This window comes from Pyrgilauda ruficollis, unplaced genomic scaffold (assembly GCF_017590135.1).
Source record: "Pyrgilauda ruficollis isolate IOZ18807 unplaced genomic scaffold, ASM1759013v1 scaffold54, whole genome shotgun sequence".
In the NCBI taxonomy this organism is placed as follows: Eukaryota; Metazoa; Chordata; class Aves; order Passeriformes; family Passeridae; genus Pyrgilauda; species Pyrgilauda ruficollis.
In genome coordinates, this window is record NW_024527044.1 from 3,103,647 (window position 1) to 3,130,089 (window position 26,443).

Consider the following 26,443-nt stretch of genomic DNA (forward strand, 5'->3'; position numbering starts at 1 on the left):
ATGGTGTGAGGGTTTGACTCCTGTCATTTTAATAGTGAATTAGGATGTAACAAACAGGACAGTTTGTAAAGGGTTGAGTAAGAGAATTATAATTAATGCCAGTCAACATCAGCTTCTGGAAAACAGATCCTGTCAAGCTAAGCTGGTACCTATTAAGTGCTTTTAATATGATTGCAAGTTTGATATTTATGGCTTCTGCAAGGTGAAGCCATAAATACTTGGTGAAACTTGACGTGGTGAAACCATTTTGATTAAGAAACAAGAACAGTACAGAAACATAGATACAATTTGATTTTGCAGGTGTGAGGGATGGGAAGTGAGATTGCCCAACTTCACTTTTCAGTTTTGCACCCTCTCCTAAGCCAGTTGTCCTGGACTCCTTCTGAAGTCACTGGAGAGGAGGGAATGCCATTGCTCCACCCTGAGTTGACAGTAGGGAAACATGAGCTTGTAGAATAAAACTTCTGTTGCCTGTGTCAGCACTCTGTGTAGGTCCATAGAACTTCAGGGAGGCTGTGCTAAATCTGGGTCTGTCCATACTGCATACACTCCCAGAATGTTGTATTCAGGTCTGTCTGCACCTCTAGGAGGTGGATGAGATAGTGGGCAGATTAGATGTGGAGTAGAAGAGTGATGGTGGTGGCTGAGGGTGGAAAAACATGCCTTACAGCCACTGGGATTTCTTGCAGACATTCATTACCCTAATCCAAGAGAAAGAAAGAATTTATTAGCTTTTCTGTTTGGGAAAGTTTAAGAATGGAAGAGTCTTCAGTATGTTTAACAAAAATATAGCAAGATTCCTTGTCTAGAAATGAAAGCCAAGAAAATTCAAAATAAATAATGGAAAAAAAAAACCCAAATAGGTTTTCACAGCCAGAATAATTAATCACTAAAATCTTTTGCCAGCACCAGAAGGCCTCACTAGAACTTCGCTAACTATTACAGTTTGGGGGTTTTTTCTTCCTGAAAAAAGCAACAAATTAAGTCACGTGCTGTACAACGTGCAAGAGAATCAGACTGAGGTCAAAAAAGGACTGCTGTGATTATACAGTCTGTTAACAGTCTGTTGGTCCCTGTGAAGAGGATACGGTTTTCCCTGTTCTGGTCAGGTTCTCAGAGCCTTATTTGCGTAGGGATGCTGCATTCTCCTGGCATATGGCAGTGTTAGTTCACATCTTAAGAGAAATGGTTGCTTTTGCCCTTTTGAGCACAGGCTGTTGTTTCCAAGCTATGGTACTGTGCTCTTCCTTCCATTTTTGTAGCATCAGACCCAACAGAATGAGCTGTCATCATCCCTCATGTCTCTGGTACATCATGAACCAAGTGTAGTTCCTGCTTGGTTTCTTGGCATTGTGCAAGGCTTCAGACAAGACAAGGAGGGACACAAAGACTCTGAAGAGCCAAGTACTTACTTTGCCACCATCCTGCCTTTTTTGCAGCAGCCTGATCCTATCCTGCTGCTCTCCAGCTGTTTAATAGCATTTCTCCCACACTACAAAAGGCAGGATCTGGCTGCTCTTACATCACCTGCAGTTGGTTATGTTACCTGACTTTCCAGCAGTCTCCGAGAGTCTTACTAGAAGAGTAGGGCTTTGTATTAAAAGCCATCAGGAAATAGCAAACCAACAGGTTTTGTTCTGCTTCTGTTGGCTTTTGACAAATATCTGGAAAAGACATTGAACTGCAGAAAGTCAGTTCATGGTGTCAAAGAAGTTGAGGTCTTCTCAGTCTCACATGTTTCGGTGCTTTTAATGTGAGTCTCTCCAGCTGCTTCAGTGAAGCACTGACATTGAGAAAATATGTTAGTCAAGCTGTCCTAAAACTTTCAGTCTTTTAATCTCAGTGCCTTCAAGCTATTTCAGAAGAAGGTATCTTTGCTGGTCTTTGCTTCAACAAAGAAATAAAAGATGCTTCAACAAATGTACTTCCTTGCCTGCTACCTTTAAACTAAAAGTTTAGAGGGTTTTAAACTAAAGTTGCCAGTGGAGGGGAATCTCAGTCCATCCCACTCCTATCAGTTTGATGACAGTGCCAGCAGGAGATGCCCAGAGCCTGGAGAGGGAATTGCAGGTCTGCAGGACAGTACCTGAATCCAAACCAGCTTCCTCAGGGGCCCAACTTAATGCCAATGTGCAGAAGTGGGGAATAAACAAAAGGCGGTAGAGACATGCGTGCCTGCAGGGCTGTGATCTTACTGGCCTGGTGGAGACATGCCAGGATGGTTCTTGTGACTGAAATGTTGGAATAGAAGAGTGTAGGCTCTTCATGACGTGCAGGAGGTGGAAATGAGGAAGAAGTGTTAGTGGCCAGCTGTAGTACATGAAGTTCTGCCTGGGGATTGATGAGAAGCTCTGAGAGCTTATGGGACAGGATTAAAGGGAGGGCAGGGACAGGTGATTTTTCTGCCTTGGTCATCACTGACAGGTGTTCCAGTCCCACTGTCTGAGTTGCAGAAGGCAAAGGCAGTGATTGGGAAAATTAAGAACAACCTGCTGTAGGAGATTAGGAGTTAGAGAACATCTAAGGGAAGCTGCAGGGGCACAAGTCCATGGGACCTGATGAAATGTACCTATGGGTTCTTAGGGAACTGGTGGATGACCTCACTAAACCACTATCCATCATGTTTGATAAGTATAATGAAGTATCATGAAGTTCCCATTGACTGGAAAAGAGGAAACACACCTCCCATTGAAAAAGGAGGACATGGGGAGCTATAAACCAGTCAGTCTTATCTCAGTGCCTGGCAAGGTCATGGAGCAGATTCTCCTGGAAACTATGCTAAGGCTCATGGAAAATCACAAGATGACTGGTGACAGCCGGCATGATTTCACTGAGGGCAAGTCATGCCTGACAAATCTGGTGACCTTCTATGATGGGGTTAAGAGTGTTGGTGGATAAAGGAAGCACAACTGATGTAATCTACCTGGATTTGTGCAGAGCATTTGATGCTGTTCCATGGAGATGTGAATTTGATGGCTGGACCACTTGGTGGATAAAGAGTTGGCTGGTTGGTTGCACTCAGAGTTGGGGTCAATGCATCAGTGTCCAAATGGAGAGTAGTGATGACCTGCATTCCTCAGGAGTCAGTTTTGGGGCTGGCACTGTTTGACATCTTTGTTGGCAACATGGACAGTGGGACTGAGGCACCCTCAGCAGGTTTGCTGGTGACACTGAGCTGTGTGGTGCAGGTGACACGCTGGAGGGAAGGGATGCCATCCTGAGAGGCCTGGACAGGCTTGAGAGGTGAGCACATGTGAACCTCAGGAAGTTCAGCAAGGCCAAGTGCAAGGTCCTGCACCTGGGTCAGGGCAATCCCAAGCACAAATACGAGCTGGGTGGAGAATGGATTGAGAGCAGCCCCGTGGAGAAGGAGTTGGGAGTGCTTGTGGATGAGAGGCTGGACAGGACCCAACAATGTGCACTTGCAGAGTCACTCAGGATCTTCTTAGGGCCATGAAGATGATCAAAGTGTTGGAGCATCACTCCTGTGAAGAAAGACTGAGAGAATTGGGGTTGTTTAGCCTGGAGAAGAGAAGGTTCCAGGGAGACCTTGTAGACCCCCTTTAGGTACTGGGAGGCAGCAGTAAGAAAGCTGGAGAGAGTCTTCCTGCAAGGGCATGCAGTGATAGGACAAGGGGGAATGGCTTTAAACTGCAAGAGCAGATTTGGATTAAATGTTGAAAAGAAAATTTTTACTGTGAGGGTGGTGAGACACTGGCACAGGTTGCCCAGAGAAGCTGTGGCTGCCCCATCCCTGGGAGTGTTCAAGGCCAGGTTTGATGGGGCTCTGAGCAACCTGGGATAGTGGAAGGTGTCCCTGTCCATGGCAGGGGGTGTGGCAAGATGATTTTTAAGGTTCCTTCTACCCAGACAATCCTGTGATTCTGTGACCTTCATCCAATCTCCAGCAAATCCAGTGAACTTCAGTGAATTGTGAAGTTGGCTCTACTTCAAGGCAATCTACTTTTTCACTAGAATATATGTATTTGTTGTTCAAGAACCCTCACTGTTAGGGTTAAGAGTTTTTAACTCAACATTTATGATACATTAGAGCTCCTCATTTTTGAATAAACAGTCTTTTTAGTACTTTATTTTTGCATGGGAATGTTTTACATATCCCTTTTTTGATGCCCAGACATATCAGCAGCTTTTTTTGAGCTTTTAATGGGAGTTAAAAAGTAAATAAACTGGGAATGAGTTAGAAGTCTTTACTTCTAACTTCTCAGTATCCTGAGAGTGATCTCATTTTGAGTCTTAACTACAGCATACCGTAGAACTTAATGTCATCTGCATAAAGCAATTCTGTGTTTAACATGGTTAGGGGGAGGAATAGTGAATTATATGCTCTGAGGATGGGTGTATGTCTGCATTTCTTTCTGGACCTTTGTTCAGTTGGTTTGTTGTGTATGCATTAACTTCATTTGCAGTATCAACTAAAGGCCATTCAAAAAAAAAGATGGGACTTGACAGACTATTAATGCTGGCTAGCTGATCTTCTAAGTCTGTAAACTCATTACTAACCTGTAATATCGGTACATATTTTAGTGTTTTGAAAGCATTTTTTAAATGAAAAGGCATCTGTAAATCATCTTGGCAAACTTTGTCATAATTGCTCATTGCGTTTGAGTTTGCAAAAATAGCTTTGTTTATGATGTGGTATTTTTAATGGCATATTTCACTGTTTCCATTTAAACTTCGAAGTGACATCTTTGTTTTTTCCCTTTTAAAAGGAGCATAATCCAGATGTCTGTCAAAAGAGTTGTTGATGTAGCATTTTATGAGTAATCCTTATGTTTGAGGTTTTTGTTTTGTCAGAACTGTTTGCCAAGCTCTTATGAAGCTCCCCATGAATATTTTTGATGTATACTTCCTTTTAAAGAAGTGATCATCCAGGCAGGAATACAAACTCAACAGCCAGTTCTAAACCACAAATGTTTTCTCAAAAGTTATGTGGTGTCACAGGAGGAGTTAATTTGTCGATGTTATGGAACGGGGGAATACTGAGTGAATATTATTCTCCCCTTCCCTTTCCACTTATTAACCCTTTGAAACACAGGCCAGCATTTGAGTTTGGGGGACTTCAGCTATTGCACAGAGTGATCTCAGGGGTTACTGTGTGTCATCTTTGATGAAGAGATGTTCATATTTCCCAGACTGTTTTCAGAGAGATCAGTGGGATTCTGAGAAACTCAGTAAAACATACCAAGTAGCCTTAGGTGTCTAGCAATTATCATTTCAAACCCAGAGCTGATGGTACAGTGATGCTCTCATTTGTTGCTGCTAAAAAGTTTTCTATAAATATTTGAACATTATGCGTGTGCAGACATCCTTCTCTAGTCATTTTTTCTCAGGTAGATCCTTAGTTTAGGTGGCTGTGGCTTAAATTCTTTGGACCTTGGTGAGGACTGGCAGCATTGCCAGGCTTTTCCCAAGCATTTCAGAATCCTTATGGCTTGCAAATGCCCTGGGATCTGCAGACCTCACAGCATTTTAGCTTGCAAATTAGTAGTTGGCTGGTTGTCAGTTGGGGAAAAGAGAGAGCTGTAAATTCTGTAATAAATAATATATTAAGGTAAACATAATAGTATTCTGCAGACATCGTGGAGCAGTCACTCCTTCCCATAAAGTCAGGTGGGACTGTGAAAAGGGATGCATCCTTCATTTCCAGCCCTGTGTTTTATTTTTTTTATCCCAGCCTGCAACTCTTGACTGCAGCTCTGCCCAACTTCAGAGCCCGTGTAGCTTCTTGTGGGATCTGTAATTACTCCCTTCTCAGACCACTTGCTTGGCTTCTGGCAGCAGTAGGACAACAGGTCACACCAGGCATTACAGAGCTTTTCATGGCAAACATGCTAAAGATAACAGATAAAGACAGCAGCACACAGTTGTCCCCGGCCTGGCAGCACTGACACCTTTGGGTGTGTCGGTCTGTCCTTACCTCCCGTGTCCATACAACTTCCCAGCTGTGCTGAGCTCAGCTGTTTGCAGTGACTGATCTGATTTGGCAGATACACTGCCTGTAGCACCCTTCTACTGCCTGTAAAGCTTCCACTTAACCTGCCTAGCAAGTGCTCATACTTTGTGTTGGAGTCGGTTTTTCCTCCCTCCCTTTGATTTGCTTTCCTTTGCCTTGTTTATTTGCAGAGAGGGTGTTCTGTGCCTGGTATTTCATTCCTGTTCTTCAGCCCCTGCCCCAGGCTGTGGTATCTGACTTAGGAGAGGTTGTTTGTAGGGCAGAGCATCTTGTAAAGGGCATTTTAAAAGCACTTCGTGCTTCAGAGTTGATTTATAGCTTGTCTGCACAGGCAGGCTTTCATAGAATATTTTTGTGTTAAACTTTTTCTGGGTAATTAACCTACAATAACTATGTCCACATCCTTGGCTTCATCCGTCTTCTTGTCCAAATACTTTTTTGAACCACAGGTGAGACATGGGAAGGCACTGCGTGGAGCATTGCATCCTCACTGAGATCCATGTTGTGCAGCTCTGCTGCTAAGCGATCTCTTATTCAGGGAAAGTGATCTCTTATTCAGGGAGGCTCTGGAACAACGAGTCCCTCCTTGCAGTACTGAGTTGCCAAATGCTGCTGCCTACTCCTTGCCTTTCTTCAGATCTGCTGTATGGCTTTCGGATACTTTGTCTGTGACAGAGAAGCTCTGAAACAGTACATTGCTGCATAAGAAAATTGTGGTTTTGGATTGACATTGTATGAAATCATTGTCTCCCTCATCGTCTCTTGCCTTTTGGATGCTTCTTTTCTGATTCACTACTTAAAGCTGAACTTTCTGCATGCTGCTTGTGCTGTTACCATATCTCATTGTTTGCTGGTGCAGCTGAACTCTTCTTTGGCCAACGCAGAACTGTAGAGGGGAGTCCAACTGATACAGCTCCTCTCTCTAAAAGATCCAGAACTGCTTCTCACTGACCAGGTCTTTCATGCCAAAGGGACTTCTGATAACTCCATCTCTTCGTGAAGATACTTGTGTTGATGAGAGGTGAGCTGGCACCAACTTTTCATACCATGGCCTGCAGCTGATTTAACCTGAAGAAAGATCTCTCTCCTTCAGGAAGGAGAAGATGCAGTATCTAAAGTAGATAGCTTTAGATCAGTTGCTTCAAGTCACTTAATTTAGAAGCATAGGCACAGGACAGAATCCTTAACCTGTCTATTTTGCAGTAGTTAGGCTCCCAAAGGAGAGATAAGGCTGCCTGTAGGGCACCTTGAGCTTCATGAGAATTAATACAGGGAATGCAGGTTTTACCTCTGTGCAGGATAGTGCACTATGATGAGAGACAACCTGGGTTTGCTGTTGAAAGCTTCTTGCTGTGTTTCTGCCTTTTCCAGTTTCAATATTTTATTGTAGTGGTTCAGAGCTGCCCGGCGGGCGTTGCTCCCCCACCATGGTAACTGCAGTAAAGTTTTGGTAAGCTTAAAGTCCTTTCCTATAAGGAGCCAAGATTTTCTAAAGCAGGGGAAAGAAACCTCACCCAAATGCTAGTAAATCATTAGATTACAGTATGTTAAAGATCGTTAAGTGTCTTTGTATTTCACCAAGTGGTTTTTTACACTTCTCTGGAACTGTGTGTCCAAGAGTTAGCAAACAGATTTTGAACTTTGGCCCATCTTTATGTACCATTTTCATTGTGACAAGTAATTGCTTTTTTTGTTGCTTCGTTTCCTTCTGATTCTTCTTTCCTCAGATGTCCTGTATCCAGCTGTGAGTTCTCTTTTGCCTTTCTATATCACACTGCTGTCTAGAGCCCACCATGTGCTTTGTAAATATTCTTCATGTCTTTCATTATTGAGGTGAGAGAGAAAAAGATTTCCCTTTGTGTAAAACTGTCATTGGCTACTCAGGCTTCTTCCCTATCTGAAACCCATTTTGGTTTTATTAGTCTCAAATGTTTTTTTCCTGTTCTGTGAAGTTCTGGAACAAGAGTCTTGAGATGGCTTTGAGAAGTGTGTGATTTCCTAAGGAGATCTTTCAGAATTGCTCTGGCCTAGTGTTGCCCTTGGAGATGATGGGGTAACTATGATATGATGAGTCACTATGCAAAACAGAAATTACTCCCTTGAGTAATTTCCCCTTTCTTCTTTCCATAAACTGCCTCATGAAAACAATGCTTTTTTCAGCAAACTAAAAGCAAAACAAAGGAAATGGTCCCTTTTTGTTTCAGCATTTTTAGGTAGTCCATGGTATATTCCTTAGTTATCTTGTGAAATTCAGAAATACTAAATTAAAAAGTCACAGCAAACGTATTCAAGTACTGTTAAATAAATCAGTATGTAAGTAGACCAGCTATTAGAAAAGCCTTAGCTCCAAAATGAGTCTAGACCTGTAAACAAGACAAGCTCAGGAAGAGCATGGAGCTCTGTTTGATGGACTGAACGGTAATGATGAGGGATAATGTGGACAAGATGCTTACATTTCCACATTTTCCCCAGCCTTTCATGTGCTTCCTCTTCCATTATCTTATGTTTTCAAGAAACTAACCTGCATCTGGCTAGTGGTTAGCACAGAGTTTTTTCTGCTTGGAGCTATATGACCTTTAAAGTTCCTTCCAACCCAAAGGTGACCTTCAACACTTTCATGTCCGTGGATGGTCTTGAGTCTGATCTCTCATAGCGGGTGGTTCTTCATTTCTCAGGTCCCTGCTGGCAACTCGGGCAGTGTGGGTGGAGCACCTGTGACTGAAGACTGAGGCAAAAAAGTAATTGAGTATCTTAATGTCCTCCATATCCGAAGCAACTGGGTTTCCCATTTCCTTCTGGAGAGGGCCAACATTTTCGCAAATCTTCCCTGTTGTCACAGAACTACCTATAGAAGCATTTGGTGTTGCCCTTGATGTCCTTGGCCAGAATTAGTTCTATCAGCACTTAGCTTTCCTAACCTGATTTGGGATGTCATTCATCTGGCCCTGATTTCATGCTTTTAAACTTTTTTTTAGTGGTTTGATCTTTTTTCCCTCGTTTCTCAGGCTGATGGTGCGTTGTGCCTCTTAGCCAGCTCTCATTGCAGATCATTCATTGCTGTATGAGCCATTTGGTCAGCTAGTCAAGCCAAAGTTGCTACATGCTTCATTTGCAGAAATATAGTAGGAATTTAGCAGTTTTATTAAACTCTTAATGGAGCTCATTGCCTGACTGATCTACAAAGTGACTTTGAATAAGTCAATCAGTTTTTCTGTGTGCTTGTACCCTTACCATCCTCACCTTCACCACACCTCTTTGGGCTGTAAATATTCAGCACTGAACCAGTTTCAGGCTTTCACAAGGGAAATTATTTGGTCAGGCTATTTAAACATAGCAAAAGTCATGCATATATTCTGAAATCATATCCTAGCAGGGTAAGGAGATAACTTCCAAGGGGATGTTTTGTGTGCTAAACTTCCCGTACATAGCAGGTTGAATTAGTGAAGTGTTAATCTACCACTTCAAAATTATTATAAATATGTTAAAATAAGTTTATATAAAATGAAAAAAGGCTTAAGCTGAGGCAGTGGGACAGAAGCCCCAGTTGCATTGCAGAGGGAAGTGTACTGTAAACTTCGCATTCACATTGTATCAGCTCAGTTACATGTATGCAGCAATCTTGTCGTTGTAAGAATCTTCTTGGGAGAAACTGAAACTCTAGGGCTAAAAACATGAAATCAATAGGCACAGTTATATCCACTTTAAAAAAATTGTATTGATTTGCAGATAACAACAGCAGTTCATTCTTGCAGGATTACATGCCACTTCCTGTCATAAAGATTGCTTCAGTATGTATTGCATCTGAGATGGAGGCTGTAGGGATAAACTGCTTTGCTTTAATGAATAGTCATTTTACTCTGCACATTAAAATGAGATATATTCCTTTAAATTTATCTCCAGGGATTATTTTGATTTCATGGGCAAACTCTGTGTTACCAAAGACTCTAGAACACTATTAAACTTTTAAATAGTCTTAGATTGCCTTGTTTTTGCAAGTGCTTGAACTCATCCTCTCTTTGATAGTACAACTAATTAAGCAAAATATCGTGCTCTTTCTGGTCTCCTCCACATCCTTGATTAGAGGGTTAACACCATGTTATCTTGGGTATTAGATGTTCTTTGCTAAACCCTGAGTGTCTACCAGCGTTTACCTCTCTGTGCTTTGGAACAAATTTCTGTCACCTTCTGGGGTTTAAGTTCTCTATTCTGATCATGGTGGTCTCCTATTGAGCAGCTTTTTTCTTTTTTTTATTCTGGTGCTGTGATTCATTTGAAGCCTGTTCTTATTACACACAGGTGATTTCATCTTTGTGTGTTAAAGTAACTCTTTTTCAACTCTTTCTAGGTAATCTGGCTTCCCAGAAATCTTCTGCTAAATGCAAGGGTTTGCTGTCCTGTTTACTGACTGTTACACCTGAGGCTGATTTTGATACAGACTGTGGATATCACAGGGTAAGTGTGCAGATGCCTCTTTTTTTTTTTTTTTTTTTTTTTGGTGGCTTTTCTTTCATGGTCTCTTCCTTGTTTACATAAACACAATTTGGGCATTGCTCTCCCTTTCAGTGGCTGCAGCAAGTCCCTATTGCAGCACATGCAACTGAGCATCTGTGTTAGAATAGAAAAATATTGTAATATGATAAATGCTAATGCTGTAAACCTGATCAGGAGTATTTTAATTTGGTGGTGTAGCTCCAAGAGAGAGCAAAGTTTTTTGTGTCTACAGGTCTAGACTCGTGGGGCCATATCTTACAAAACTGTAAAAAGCTGTAAGAGGCTTACTTGGGTGGAGTGAACTTTGAGTTTTAAGCTGACAAAAGTGCATGTATTTTTATATTACAAATGAAACATTCTTCATAATGTACATAGTTAAAATATCTGTGAAGTTTGCAAGATTGAGTTCAAATATTTGGAAAAGCGAGATTAAAGGTTAGTTGGTTTCTTGGGGGCATGGGAAGGGAAAAGAAAGAACTGATTCCCTCTCTTACCCAAATCTACTATGGACGTTACAGTAGAAACTTAAATACTTGACTTCATTGTTGAATGACTCTTGTGGAATTTTTCACCTCTTGCTTATGGGAGGAAAGTTCCAATTTTGTGAACAGAGATTTGATTTTTTTTTCTTCTTTCTTCTTCCTCAGTCTTGATCCTGCCTGCTATTTTCTTGCTTATTCCTTTTTCTAGGTTCTTTTTGCACTTCTGTTTTTTCATTATGGAGCTAATCCTGTGCCTTTATGCTGTTTCTTGTCCTCTTAGGCTCTTTTGATGAGCTTTCTGGCTTCTTCCCTCCAGATATGTAATTTCTGGGCATAATTCAGGCTGGAAAACACCTGTGCAGTTGTCTAGTCCAGCCTCCTGCTCAGAGCAACGTCACTTTTAAAGCAGGTTGCTGGGGATCCTATACAGTTGGGTTTTGAATATCTCCAAGGATGCAGACTCCAAAGCCTTGTTATTCCCCTGTTACCATGTTTCACCACCTCATGAAGGATATTTTCTTCATTTATAACCTGAATTTTCATTGTTGCAGCTTCTTTGTTCTTGTCACATTACTGCCCTTTCAAGAATAGGCTCACTTTGTTCTCTTTGTACCTTCCCTTTGGGGAATCAGAAAACACAGTGAGATCTGGGGCAGACCTCTGTTCTAGACACCACTGTCCTCCACTGGACTTTCTCCGATATGTCAAAGCCTTCTTGTTCTGGAGGGCTCAAAAATCCTGCAGGAAAGGGAAGGATTGCTTCCCTGGGCCTGCTGGCTGTGCTCTCACCAGCCCAGTCAGACATAAATTTAAAAAATCCTGCAGGAAAGGGAAGGATTGCTTCCCTGGGCCTGCTGGCTGTGCTCTCACCAGCCCAGTGAGACATAAATTTAAAGGAATTAGAGATTTTAGAGGAGCTAAGATTCTAGTTAGACATGAAAGGGACCACCGACCCATTTCAGGGAACAAACTGCGCATGCTTAATAGCTTTTGAACTAAGCATACGAAGCGGGGAATGGGATGTACCAAAATTAAGAATATCTATTTGTATTTTGGGTATTCAATACTTGTATAGATAAAAGGGCTCTGTAATCACCTGTAAATTGTGGTGTGTATTTGGGAGCTATCCCGCATGCTGCCCGACGTCACAATAAACATACACTTTCTAACTTTAAACTCTTAGAGAGTTTTTGTCTGTCACAGTTGGATATCGGTACTAGATCAATATCCATATTTTTTAATAAATCAACAGCTCAGAATGGACACACTTGGGTTTGTTCCAAAGGCATATTGCTGGCTCAAATTTGAGCTGTTGCTGTCTGTCAAGACCACTAGCTCCCATATTATTTTTCATATTTCCAGTTTAATCTTTCTCATAGACTGTCATGCATTCCTTACTTCCAGCATTTGCTCTTCAGAGGATTCCTTATTGAACACCTCAGTATCCCCAGTGCACCTTTATCACAGTGTTGCTGGCAACCTCTTCCCGTAAATGTGCATGAGCTACACTTTGGAAATAGTGAAACACGCTTGGAAATTAGTTTATTTCCATGAGCAGCTAGCTTAAAGCTTTCCATGTAGCTTTGATAACTTAAAATTCTCTTTCAATTCCTGTCAATAGTATATTCACAATAGATCAGGAAACTGTGTGTATTCTTGGGTGTGTACAAGTGTGCATGAGAGAGAGACAGTGTATTTAATCCTTTTTTCTGTTCTGCCAGGACACAGCCATAAGTAGTGTATATAATAATAATATGTATATGGAATTTGCTGGAAATCAAGTCTGAGTTATGAACAAGACTTACTTTGTACTCCTACTTTATTTGTCCCTGCATGTGTGTGTGTGATGCTACAAATTGCAGATGCCAACAACTGTAATTGCAGTGGTGGTTAAATCAAATGTTCTGCTCTTTTTCTTTTTTTGGTGGCACTCACGATGAGTAATGCATCTGCTTTTCCTGTATTTTTATAGAGCATGTATGTTGGGAGATATTCCAGAGAAGAAACACTCAGGAATACAGTCTCAGCCTTAGCTTGACACGATGATCAGATAGGGAAAGGAGGTGTAGGTCTGTGCTCGTGGAAGCTTTGCTGTCTGATTCCCTAGGGGAAGGACCAAGAGGACAGCAGTAGTCCACTACTGAGCTCATCATTACTAGTTTGGCCAGGGTGGCTGGAGCTCCTGTACAAATCCCTCTGTTTATATCTGCCAAGGATGACAAAAGAATGCACTGGAATGCAAGTGGAGCAAAGAGGGTTAAACACACTAAGTCAGGGGAAAAGAAAATTGAGGAAAAATAAGGGAAGTGGAAAGGAAAAGAAAATGTACAGAAAGGAGGATAAAGACTTGAAAGAAAGTGTGTTGGTTTTAATTCAGAGAAGTGTTGTCCAACTCATGGAGAAGTAGTTACACTAGTGCAGCTCATACGGTGATGAGTGACAGTTTAATTCACTTTCTGTGGTGGGGAATGTCTAGTAAATCTGGCTTGTGGTAAGTTGCCACATTGGCTAGTCACATCAGTATGAAATGTCTGGGATAATCTTAGGCTGAATATCAAGTTACTGCAAAGTGATTCTGTTAGGCTGTGGGATGCCCATGGGTATTTCTGCCACGGTGGCTGTGATCTGGTTATATAACATATATGTAGCAAAAGAATAAAAAACTTGTAATTTGAAAATGAGAAGCCAGCTGTGTCCAGGCTTCCTCTTGGAGCCTTCTATTGCATGAGAGAAATTGTTTGAAAAGGCTGTGAGTTTTAGGATGGACTCCCACTGTCTCCTTCTGGTAGCGAGCTGCACGTAGGAGTTGCACACTTGTCTGTCTCATCCGCTTTTGGATATTCCTAGCTCAGCTGTTCCCCTTAAAAAGCCTTTTAACTCAGTTTTTCTGAAGGATATAAATAATATTTCTGCATGTTGACTGTAGTCCTCTATACCCTGACAGTCACGTGTGGTTGCAGTTTTTGTATTCCAGTTGAAGAAGTACTTAACCTCAGTGTTTTCTGGTTCAAACTGAATTAATTTTCACCATATGCAGCACCTCTTGCCTTGGTGGGGAGGAATCTGAAATGATGTTGAGAGCTGTTTTGGTGATGAAGTTGTTTTAATAACTGTGGGTCTCCCTGCTCAGCCGACTGATTGCTTTTTGGAGTGTTTCTTAGGAGGAGAGGTCAGGAATGTGTGTAAACTCTAAGTGAGACCTCAAATGACCACATGTGTTTAGGAGCTTGAGCACAGTGATTGTGTTTTGCTTTTCATTTTTCACAGTTTTCAAGTGGGTGAAAGCAAAGATTTGGATTTGTTCCATTTTATCCCTTGTAGAAGAAGGAGCAAGCCAAATAAAGTAAAAAAAAGTTAGTCACAGAAATCCAGGGTCACACTTCTTGGGTGAATTTGTGATAAGCTTTGGGATGCAGCAGAGAAGCCATATAGCAACCTCACTTGTCTTTGGGATGGTATTCAAAGAACAATTCAGTTTGGGAATGACCTTGAAGGGATTATTTTATCCAAGCTACTGCTCAAATCAGGCAAACTGCAGAGGCAGGGCAGGTTGTTCAGGGCTGTGCCCATGTCCAAGCAAGTCCTTTAACACCCCTGAGGATGAGGGCTCTGCAGCCTCCCTACACAGCCGTTCTGCTGCTTAAGTACCTGCTCTCAGTTGTTCTTCCTTATCCCTTAGCAGGTTTCCCTTGATGCAGCTTGCAGGGATTGCCTCTCTTACTGCACACCCCGGGAAGATTCGGGCTCGCCACATGCTCCACACCGTTAACCATCCACTAAATCATGACAAACTGGAGATGTATGATTATAAAAAGCTCAAATCAGTGCTTCCCAAGCACCTGTGAATCAGGCAGTATTTTCTGAGTTTGCATTCATTTAGCAGCATCTGAGTTGGGGTATGCGGGTTTTTTTTGTGTTTTTTTTGTTGTTGTTTTTTGGGATTTTTTGTTTGTTTGTTTTGTTGTTGCTGATTTTGGTCGGTTGCTTTTTGGGGGAAATTGGTTTGTGAATTTTTGGGGGGTTTTTTGTGTTTTTTTGTGGGTGTTTTTTGTTGTTTTTTTGGGGGTGTTTTGGTGTTTTTTTTTGTTTGTTTGTTTTTGTTTTTGAAGAGGACTCTGATTTTACTGTGCTGTTATTTCAGGGAGCAAGGATGGAGTGAGGCACAGACAACAATTACTCCTAACATCTCTGTAGATGCCAAAACACAAATACCTATGTTGGTTTCTGCCTGTAGATAATATATGCCGAATAGACATGGATTTAGTCACAGGTCTTGGAGTTGGATATGGTTCCCATTCCTGTCTCTTCCACAGCTGTCTTAGTAACAGCTGTGCCTCAACTTCCATGCCTTTAAAATAGTGATTATGCACTCTTATTCACAGGAATGCTACCTACGGTATCTTAAGTGCTTTTAGTTACTTAGGAGAAAACTGCTATAAAAAAGGTTAAAATATGTATTTTTATGGTATAAACTATATGTTTGTACTTGCACAGATTTATGTTAACTCTATACTCTTTGTAGGCTGCTTTTAAACCATAGAAGTGTTATTCTGTAATGCATTGTGTTACTGTACAAAATGGATGCTTTTATCCAAATTACGTGTTGGAAATCAAAGGTGACACACACAGGGGTTGTTAGGATAGCCTTTTTTTCACACAGAAGATTTGGAAGTAGAAAGAAAGCTTAGAAACTTGATTCTTTTAAAAAGTAAGTTCTTTTACAAAAGCAGTTAAGTATTCTTTCTGTCAGCTTTAATAATAATGAGCTTTTTGGTGCTGGGATGAGCGATAATTGCAAATGGCAAAAAGTCATCAGAATGTTGTTGCTCTGATTGCAGATTTTATTACTCGTAAAAGAAATTATTCACCTAGAAAGGCTCTTTTATAAGTACTCATTTATATGAAGATTTTCTGCCTAATTTATTTTGTTTAAAAAAAAAAAATTAAAAAAACCTACAAAACCCCACAACCAGGAACCTGCATAAACATAGTGCTGTCCTTCAAAACCCTGATTATTTTGCCCTTCCTATCTAGTTTGCTTAAAATGTCATCTGTGCTCCTTCTTATCAGTGGCACCAATCTTAATTTTGCCTCCTCTTCCTCAGAAATCTATGTGAAGCTTCTTGGAATTATTTTATAGTTGAGTACTGTGCATCTTCCCTGCATGAATTTCCTCCACTTTTAAAAAGGATGTTTATCTTTTATGAATGACTTCTTGGGTAGATGAGTTGTTTGGCCCTTTACATGTTTCTGATCTCATGATGTGTTGGGATTTGCAGATGTAAATTAAATTTTCATCTGTTTTTTCTCACTCCTTTTATGTTGTTTTCAACATGAGTCTTGAGTTAGTAAAAAAATGGAGCACATCTTCACTGTAAGAATACAATTAATCAGTGAGCCTGCCCTGTGAGCTTAAAACAGGGCACATGCTAAAGTATCTCTTTAATTGGTGTTTTGGGTGGTAAACTCTTTGGGGTAATGGTGCAGCCTTTACATGTGCCTGCTAGAGAATTCATACAGAGAGCATTGCTACGGCATGAATATTCAACAGCTGCCTGCCCCTTATTCCTTGTGCTGAAATATTAATAGAGCAGTGATTCTTCACCTAATCGTGCCGAGATCAGGTGCCTGTAAGTAATCCTACTGACAATATCCCAGTATCCTGCACACACCCCAGCCTTCTTGTGGGATCACACCTTCCTGGACCACGCTGAACACCAATTGCTCTCAGCAAATCCACAACTGCTGTTGCTAAAATCATGATGGGCTCTGCTCCTGGCTGTGTGCCACCAGGTCACCCTTTCAGCCTGCAGAAGGACAATAACTCCAAGGAGCAATAAAGCTGCTGCTCATCATAGCAAAAGAGAGTTCAGATGGAGAAGCACTTTACTATAATGCCCATTGTGACAAAGCTGTCTTTGAGCTTTGCCATATTGAGATCCTTCACCTGGCATTGTTATCATTTGGGCCTTTTCAGGATTAGGTTTCAGGAGAGTTTGTGGCAAATCCTCTAAGGAAGTGCAGAATTCCTGTGCCCTGCTGTGCTTTAGGCTGTAACTTGAAAACAGAATTTCACAGGATTGATGTGGCAGACTTCTCAGTGTTGTTCTAAACTAATATTTAAAGTATGCCCCACTAATTCTGGTCTCTGAGTTAGCTGTTGAAAATCTAATGTATTTTAACACAAAATTATGCAGGCTGAAGTGAAGTTGGGTATGGTAGTGGAGCAGATTCTTTTGTTTCATGTGTATTTGAAAGCTGAGAAGGCTTCTGCTGAAGTCAGACAACACTGGCTTGTCAAATTGCTCACGAACGAAAAGATTGCTCTTGGATGGAATTAATTTGCAGTATCTCATTTACTATCTTAGTTTTGTCATGAATTTCCCCTACTTGGCAGCCTGAAATGCCAAGTGAAAAAGTGTTTCAGTGGGAGATAATATAATATATTAAGAAAATGTTATTGATCACAGTATGCTTTTACTGGAAGATGACTTTTTCTGACCGGAACACCAGGGACTTTGCCTTGTTATAGTACGAAAATGTATTGTAATATGCAAACAGGATTATTGTTAAGGTCACAGCAACTTTGTTTTTACATTCCACTTCTTCTGGAAGCGAGCTTCTCTACATCTAATGCTGTCAGCTGGGCTAGAGTGAGAACAAATTCAGTTTTGAACTTCCAAGCAAGAGATTGCAGCAAGTGGTCTTAGTTTTTGAAGTAGGGAATAAATACTGTTTTTCACATCACCAAAGGTCAGGACTATAATTTGATAGGGATTACTGTAAGCATTTCATTATGATGATGGACTGCTTTGTGGTGATTCTTTGTCATAATCAATTAATGTAAGTTTCCTCATTGCACATGTGTTTTATACGTACCTTACAGACAGAAAATGTTGCACATTTGGGTTTAGAGCGGCTTCCATACACAAGGACTATGAAGCACTTAATTTTTCTGTGTAATGTGGGAAGATTAGCCCTGTGGAAGAGTCCATGTTGCTCTCAGACATTGTATGTGGGTCTGTGGACATAATTCCTCTGCAAAGCATGAAGGCATAAATTTGTGGTGGGGTGCCCAGTACAGGCAACTTCAGAACCAGGACACTTTTAAACATATTTGATTTAAAGAGGGCTTCCACTGCATAAACAGTAGCTCAGAGCCATTAAAATCCTGCTTGCAGTAAGGTTGCTTTCTGCTGAAGGGCTCAAAATTTCCCCTTAAGGGTAAGCATGTCATTAAGATGATAATTCTTAAAGTTATTTTGAGCTATTTCTAAGGAAACTCATCTAAAGAACATTCTGCAAAACTTTACTCTTCACCAGATCTTATGTCTGTGTGATATAAGTTATAGCAGTAGCCATGTTAATTTAGACTGGAAACACAAACTCTTTCAGAATAAATCAGGGAGGGTTGTGCTGCAAATCCAAGAATATTGTATCTTATGTGCTAGTTTTCCTTTTGTCCTGCTCCACTTGCAGCATATCCCTCCAGTGGTTTTCTCTGTTTTTGTTGCAATAAATCTCCACTTCAGTGAATTTGAAGATACAAAGCTGTCTGCAGAAATTAATCTCTGGTACAGTAGTGGGTTACTAACCTGCTCAAGGTTTCCACATGGCAAAATGATTTCTTCACTTTAAGAAACCATTTCCTGCACAGGCAAAGCACTGTTACTAAAATGGTTGTGATATTCTGAAATTTAATTGTATTTCTTTGCAGGTTTTTCTAATTCAGTTTGTACAATGAGAAGTTGTTGTAAATCAGAGGAACAGACCTTAGTTGTGTGCGAGACCTATTTCCCTGGTCCTCTTTTGCAGACTCCTCTTCTAACGTGCGCAGGAGAGAGATACTTGTGTTATTGAAGCAAACAATGGAACGGTTTAGATTTTGGCTTTTAAAAGAGTAAAAACAAAAACACAAGTCCCTAGATTTTCTTTTTGCCCTTTTTAACTGCAGCAGTTTGCTATGGTTTATTTAGCACAAGAAACATGACTTGACATGCAAGTACAGTAAAGGTTAATTGTTGGACTTCCCGCAAGAATTAATCCATTGTTTGTACTTAGGATGTTTAAAAATACGCAAAATACTTTCTGCTTTCCTTCATGGCTTAAAGAGAAGCAGAGTTACTACCATCACTTCACTTCCCAGTCCCCACGGGACCTTGGTTTAAGGCAGCTTGGCTCACAGGATCAGCTCAGCTTGTGTGGATGTCTGCCCTGTGGGACTCGTGCTCCTAAAGATGCTTTATATTGCCACATGTTTTCCTGCTACTTGGCAGGAAAACGATGCTCAGCCTTTGTAATTCTCTTCATCTTCCCAAGATGTGCCAGAGCTCACCCCACTCACAAAGCCTGTCTTGTGCAGACACGAGTCTCCTAAATGCAGTGGCAGTTCAGGACGGCTGGGAATGTGTCCCCATCAGCTGTGTTCAGTAGGTAGGACAGGTAGAGTTTCAACACGTGTTGTTCAAAAACAGCTCTATCAACACAGCTGTTCAGCATTTCGTTGCAGCCTTTTGTGACCAGATCTCCAGAATGCTGTTTAAAATACCACTAGAATCAGTTACATCTGGCAAACCCCTTGGATGAACTCAGGTATTAGTTTGATGTGCCTGAAAAGATGAATTATTTACACATAAATCCATTTAGTTTTCATGTTCCCTATCTTCATGAGCTGAAAGACCAAGTGGAGGGAGAGAGGAAAAAGGGAAACCTCATGGGAGAACAGTTAGTGCTGTTGAAATAATAGTTAAGTTGTTTTATTTGGTTTTTTTAATGGTTCTTGGTGGGCACAGTAAACACAGGGAAGGTATCGTTCACTTTTACTGCATCTTGTGCTCAGTGTGAGAATTCAGTAGTAAGCAGAAAAGACAACAGTCTATAAAATCCCTTTGTATGTTTGTAGAAGAGTTTGATATAATGACATGAAAGGTATCTCTTAATCTATGCATCTAATTGTAATGCAGTAAAGAACAACTTATCTGCTTACAAGTATGTGAGCAAAAACATTTACAGCGAGCATTTACGGGGACACAAAGAGGTGGTTCTTGAAGAGCAGAAAAGGCTAATTTATTTTTCCTGCTTATGGGAGTTTTGGGGTTTTTTTAAAAAGTCTTTTAGACAGAAGAGATCAATTTGAAAGATGCGGATAAATTGGCAAAGGTGGTGGGGTTGTAGTGACAAGATCATGGCCAGATTTGAATCTTCCCTTGCTCAGTCATAAACCTGCTCCTGAGCTGCTTCATGTCCCTGTGAGACATGGCTCTGTACAGCCTGACTTTGAATAATAGAGTTGCCATTGGAGTCCAACATAAAAAAGATGATTGGCTGCGTGTTTGATTTACGGGAAGGCAGAAGTGGTGAAGCATACGGTACACCAGGGGATATTTATGCTGCTAATGCTTAAAACACAGCCCAGTGTTTTGCGCATTGGAGATGCTTTCAAATGGCAAAAACAAAGGTGCAAATGGCAGTAAATCCAGTTATTCTGATAGTTGAATGGCCCCAGATCAAGATCAGGCTGTGCAGTCTCTTCAACATGCAGAGCAAGTCTGTTAAAGCCCCTGTTTAGTTACTGCCTGTTACAGGATTATCGGCTTTGAATCAAAGAAAATAATTTCAAATATGTTAGGATTTAGGGTATATTGTTTCATCTTCATCAGTTTCTAATGCAAGAATTATTTTTTCTAATTTATGTGCAAATAGGCTTCCAAAATCTGTTGCTGTGAACTGAGATTTTGTCAGATTTTTTCCTTCCTCAAATTACTCCTGTTCTGGTAATAACTGTCAAATTGCACCTCAACTCAGCATTTTCTTGATTCATCTTCCCTGCAGTAGCTAACAGTAGCTCTCTGAGGTGTATCACTTGGCTGCTGTGCAAACAGGCTGCTCTTATAGTACTGAGCTCTGCATTTAAATTTTTTTGAAATGTAACAGCAATTATATTTGATTCTTAGAAGAATTCATTGTTGACTCAAACTGGATAAATTTTTCAAAATGTGGAGGGTTTTTTTCTCAGATGCTCATAAGCTGAGTGGACATTTGGCATTCATCATTCTGCGATGTCTAAAACAAAATATTAACTCTTATGTTTTTAGTCTGTTTTTTTCCTAAAGAAAATATTGGTCAGACCTTTCTGCTAAATAATACATTCTGCTCCATTTGCACAAATCCACCCCTGTCCATGCTTCTCCAGGAAAATACTTTACGGGGAGGGAGGTCCTGGAAAGGCTGGTTTGGGGTTGGTTAGTAGCTCCTTTAATATTAATATGTTAGTGAGGGTTACTTCTGGCTGCTTCCTTTCTAAAGGTGTTTCTAATTAAAGAGCATTCATTTGCTGAGCTTGGATTAATCTCGTGTGATACAGAAAATTCACCTGTATTCCCTAAAATACCATTTCTAAACAATTTTCTGCATTTAAAGCAATTTATTTCTCTCAACCCTCTATTTGGGGAAAACAGCTGGAGGAAAAAAAAACAAACCCTAGTTGTCTACTAAGCCTTTCCATGCAAAGTGCATATTAGCGCTTCTCCACTCATGAAAGAACTCACAATTTTATAGAAGTTGCTTGATACTAAGAAAATGTAGATGCACACCTGTCTCTGTGTGCTGTGTGGACTTGAACTAACAAGATTGATATATCCAAATTATAGTAGCTTTGTCTAGTGTGAATGAGATGCTACTTACATTTTCAGGTAAAAGAAATCAACAACTATTAATTTGGCAGAATTATTTATTTCTTACTGATGATATTTTCAGTGTATCTAATCAGAGCACTCATGAATAGAAATGAAACTATTTAAATAGAGGCAGTGTACATTGTATGATCTTGTTTTCTCAAACTGTTCCATAATGCAGTGAATAAATTTATCTGTTCTACTGAAAAGACTTCTGCAGAAATCATGCACAATGCTTTTGCCTCTATTATTAAATACAACTGTTTTATAACTCTTGGAAGATGGTTATTTCTGCTGCTGCTACAGGCATTTGGAAAAAAAGTTCATTTTCAGGCAACAGAAGGGAAAAGCCGACTTAAGAGAGTCTGAAAATCTAGGAAGGTGCATCAGAAGCACTTAACTGAAAGGTGTGTAGAAAATGATGAAGTGATCTTACTTCATATTGCTCCCCAACCCCTGGAACAGCAAGGTCCAGATTTACAGAGGGTAAAGTAATGACTGAAGAGAGGCTGGTCTGAATCAGCATCTGAGCCCCTTGGAGGCACAGGGAGAAAGACGTCCGTGCAGAGGCAATGCTCACAGAATGTCCTGGTAGAACTTGAATTTTCCTCTGAATCATTGGATAAATGTGGGACACTGGGAGAGAGGCAAGTTTTAGGTGGTCTCACCACCAACCAGGTTTTGGCTGTCCATCAGGCCTGATGGGAACCTGGTGGGCTTGGCAGAAGTCTGTTGTCCTCTGATCTGACTGTGCAGTTCGGGGTGGTGGCCGAGGGTGCCAGCAATGAAATTTGCACTTGATGCTGATGGAGACCACTCTGCCATAAGGAAATCTGACCAAGATTCTTTGGTCTGCACGGTTTGAAATGCCTTTTTAGTAAAACTTTTCATCCAAAATTAAAATTATTTTATTAAAAGTTTGTGTTTACTTAGAAGTCTTTGCAAGCTAATTTTTTTCTCCTTTCTGGTGTTTTGTTTGTTCGATTGTTTGTTTGTTTTTCCTGGGGACTTCTCTTTTGCACACTCCTGATTCTTTTATATGGGGAGCTTTGCTTATTCTTGGTAACTAAGAACATAAACTGATCTTAGAGGTGAATCTACACAAGCTGGAAGCAAACTAGGAGATCAACATGTTGTCTTATCCTTCCTGCTGAAAGGATGCAGGTATAAAATGCCATCATCATTCCTGTTACAGTGCCTTTAAAAATTGCGACTCCATTGTCCAGGCAAGATTTTGGTAAGCAAAATCTCCTATTTTAAGCAGGTTTTAGATTGCCATAGTTCATTCATAGATATCAGAATAGAAATACTTGCTTCTCCTCACTAAAGCTGCCCTAGGATCATTCACTAGTAAGCCATGGCATACATTTAACTTTTCCACAATTAATTCTCCTAATGCTTGGGAAAGGGTTGTGGGCAGTGCAGGTGGAACTGGCTACTGTTTATGATGTGTCCTTTACTTTTCTTCGTTTTTTTGGGTTTTTTTTTTTTTTTCCACTTCAGGAATTTTAATCCCAAAATGAATTCCAGCACTTACATGCTTTTAAAACCTTACTGCCAACCATCACCTCTTAATCTTTTTACATTTCTTGTGATTAGCAGTGCTTTCTAATCCCAACACCTGACCCAACAGCAACTGTTAACTGCACTACTTGTTTTACAGCTAAATCTAATCCTAGCAGTCTGAGGCCAACATTATATTTATCACTCTGAAATTACTAACTGCAAGATATTGTGACAGTTCTTCAGTTGTTTTTTGGTGGAGTTTTTTTTGGTTGGGTTTTTTTTTGTGTGTGTGGTGGTTTTGTTTTTTTTTCTTCTTCTACTTTCTCATTCCTTATAATGAATTGATAAATACAGCAATTGGTATATTTCCAGAAAAAGATGAAAATAGGTGCTTTTCCCCCCTTCAGTCTTATTGTTCTTTTCTTCTCCTGGTCCTGGAGAAGCAATTTGCTTTCTACCTGAGTTTATGATTAGTAGTGAGATGTGTAGGTGGAATGTGTTTTAGTGGCTTTTTTCCCCTCTTCCCTTCCCTCCCCCCACACCTATTAATATATCTGTTAGTAAGCTAATGCTGTTAGGCTGTACAGACTGCTCAGTGTGCAAGAAAAGCTAAGACAGCCATCAAATCCTCACACTGCCCTGAAACATCTCTCCCTTGTGCCAAAGGCTCTGTGTGTGTTTGTCCATGAGGCAACAACACATCTTATCCAGTGACTTCTCAAATAAAGGGTAAAGAAATTGCTGATGTAGATTTACTGGTGTGAGGATTTTTACCTTTTCCCCACCTGTAAAGTTGTGTGGGTGTTTGCAGTCTCTACAGGAACCGCTCTCAATTTACTTTAGGAAAGGGGGAAGAGAACATCAGAAAACTGAAAACTTCCCTTTGTTGCTGCTTGGATTTTTTTTTTTTCCCATGGGAGGGGCCAGGAAGGTTTAACCAGGAGCATGCAACCCCCAGATGACCCTATTTATGTAAATCCTGGAATAATTTTCAAGGTGGATGAGAAGAATGGCAAAAAGAGGCTGCAGAATAAAAACCAGCATTTTTCCATAATCACAGTAGGTAATAGCTAATGGCATATTTGGCTGCTGCTGGGGTCTTCCATGGTCTGTTTTTCTTAGTTGTGATTTTCTTTCTCCAACCCAAGAAAATTTAAGCTTTATTTGTTATTGGCAGCACTGAGAAAGCATTTTTGGATTTTAAAGTAAGGTAGGAAGCTTTTATATATGTGAATATATAAACATGTCCATTTGTGTTTATGTATTTAAAGATCAGTGGTCCTTGCTCTGTGAAGATCTCCTCTCTGTTGGTCCTGGTGTCTGAAAGCTCATCTGTATTCTCTGTCAATGGACTAATAAAAGATGGTACTTCTCTCTTGTGTTCTTTGCTTTGCTTATATACTCATGCCATGTCAGCTCTGGCAAAAAGTGCTACTTTTGTATTTAAAACAGGAACAGAATTGCAGAGCAATATGTAGTTCAAAACAATCAAAATGTAACTGCGTCGTTGCCCTTTTCACCTTATTAAATGTATAGTTACTTAAATCACTTTAATCCATTACTAGCAGGATTGTCTGGCTGCTGGAAGAGGATAGAGGGCTTTCATCTGTGCTCAGACAGAGCTGCTCCACATCTCTGGGGGGAGACTGAGTCCATGCCTGCTCATCTGGGATGTCTTCTTTTTCTGTTGAACAGCCAGGAAATTTCAAGGAGCTGCATCTTCCCCATGTACATGTGTGCCTACCCAACTGCTCTCCCTGCTCTGCTGTTTCCTGAAGAGAGGTTCTGGCTGCCCCTTCCCTGGAAGGTCCAAGGGCAGGCTGGATGGGGCCCTGAGCAACCTGGTCTAGTGGAAGGTGTCCCCCATGGGAGGGGGACTGGAACTAGGTGGTCTTTTAAGGTCCCTTCCAACCCAAACCGTTCTGTGGTGCTATTTCTGGTTTCCCAGTATTGTTTTGGGGCTCTTCATGCTTCTTCTAATGGTTCCCTCTCCGCTTTATCTGTTTTTCTTTTTCCCCACATTCTAGAGTTCAGTCAAGGTCCCTGTTGAGTTTGTACAAGCTTGTAAAATATTTTAGCTGTGATTAATTTAGTCTTGACTTTCCAAAGGGATAAGTGCTTGTAGTAGATGATGAAATTGGGCTCCCGCCCTTCTAAATTATTTCGCTGCTTCACACCTTTGAGTTCCTTCTCCCTGATAATTTCAAAATTTTGTGAGGTGGGGCAAAAATATAGAAATATATAAAGTGCACAAGTCAAAATTAGGCTTTTTAGTCAAATGCCCTGGCAGGGGAGAAGCTGGGATGCTGGTGGGGCTTTCCCTGGCAGCCTGGCAGGAGACACTGATCCCTACTGCTGTAGTGAGCTGCAAATACTCATGGCTGTGGAAGGAGGGCATGAAGTGAGAGCCAATCTGGGAGGTGGCAATATTCATATTGTGTCTTAAGTTACAGGTGCAAGTGCAGGGCTCTTGGTACAGAAAGGAGAGGTTGAGAGGGTAGCCCCAAATTTTAGGGTCCTTATGCCTTGAATGCCATCTTCAGTGAGAAACTGGCTTAAGGAGGATCTAGTGTGAATTAGGAAACTGTGATGATTAAAGATTGGAATGAACAATACAAGAGAAGTATGGGATGGATAAACAATATAGCTAAAATTAAGTTGGTACCCTGCATAAAACATAAAGAGGTCAGGGGTGATGTTTGCAGGCTTGTTGTAGTGTTGCTGATGGCCAGAGAGACTCTTGAGCTTGAGTGCTGCTGTTGTTCTACTCTGTTTACTTCCTTTTATAATTTCCCAAAGAGAGACATTTCCTGAGCTCTGCCTGCATAATTCTTCACTCTCCAGTCAGTGCTCCTGTTTCCTGCACAACATTATACCTACTTACAAAAACCACTCTAGTTAAACAGGCAAGCATATTTATCTGACAATTTTCTATTTTAGTAAAGGCAGAATATCTGTTCCTTTCAAGTCTTCTGACTGAAAGCCATGCCGAGCTGATTTATGTAAGAAGTTGGATCTTCCACCATCTCTTTTTTTAATTCATCTTTGAGCTCCAACTACAGAACACGTGGTGGGAAGCAGACAATCCCATTACCCTGCTCCTCCTTCTCTATATCTGCCGAAAACCTTTTTTTTCCGGTAGGTATTGTAAAAATCAATATTCCAGTTGCTGGGAAGGAAGGAGTGCTATGCAGGTTGATACCGAGGGATCTGCAGTCTGTTAGGTGTGAGATTGCTTCCTCCTTGCACTGGTTACAATCTTGGTCTTGCTGCTTACACGTTTTGGGTTTACATACATAAGACAGATGCTTTTATGT

General features: G+C 40.7%; 1 protein-coding gene across 3 annotated transcripts in view; it reads left to right on the forward strand.

Moving 5' to 3' along the window:
- The window catches only part of KLHL29 (kelch like family member 29), a 388,766-nt gene that overhangs the window by 55,908 nt on the left and 306,415 nt on the right, over positions 1-26,443 (forward strand). For all 3 annotated transcript variants that reach the window (XM_041480963.1, XM_041480965.1, XM_041480967.1), the window contains exon 2: positions 10,320-10,426. The gene's annotated coding sequence lies outside the window, so the exon portion shown is untranslated. The remainder of the gene's footprint in view (positions 1-10,319; positions 10,427-26,443) is intronic.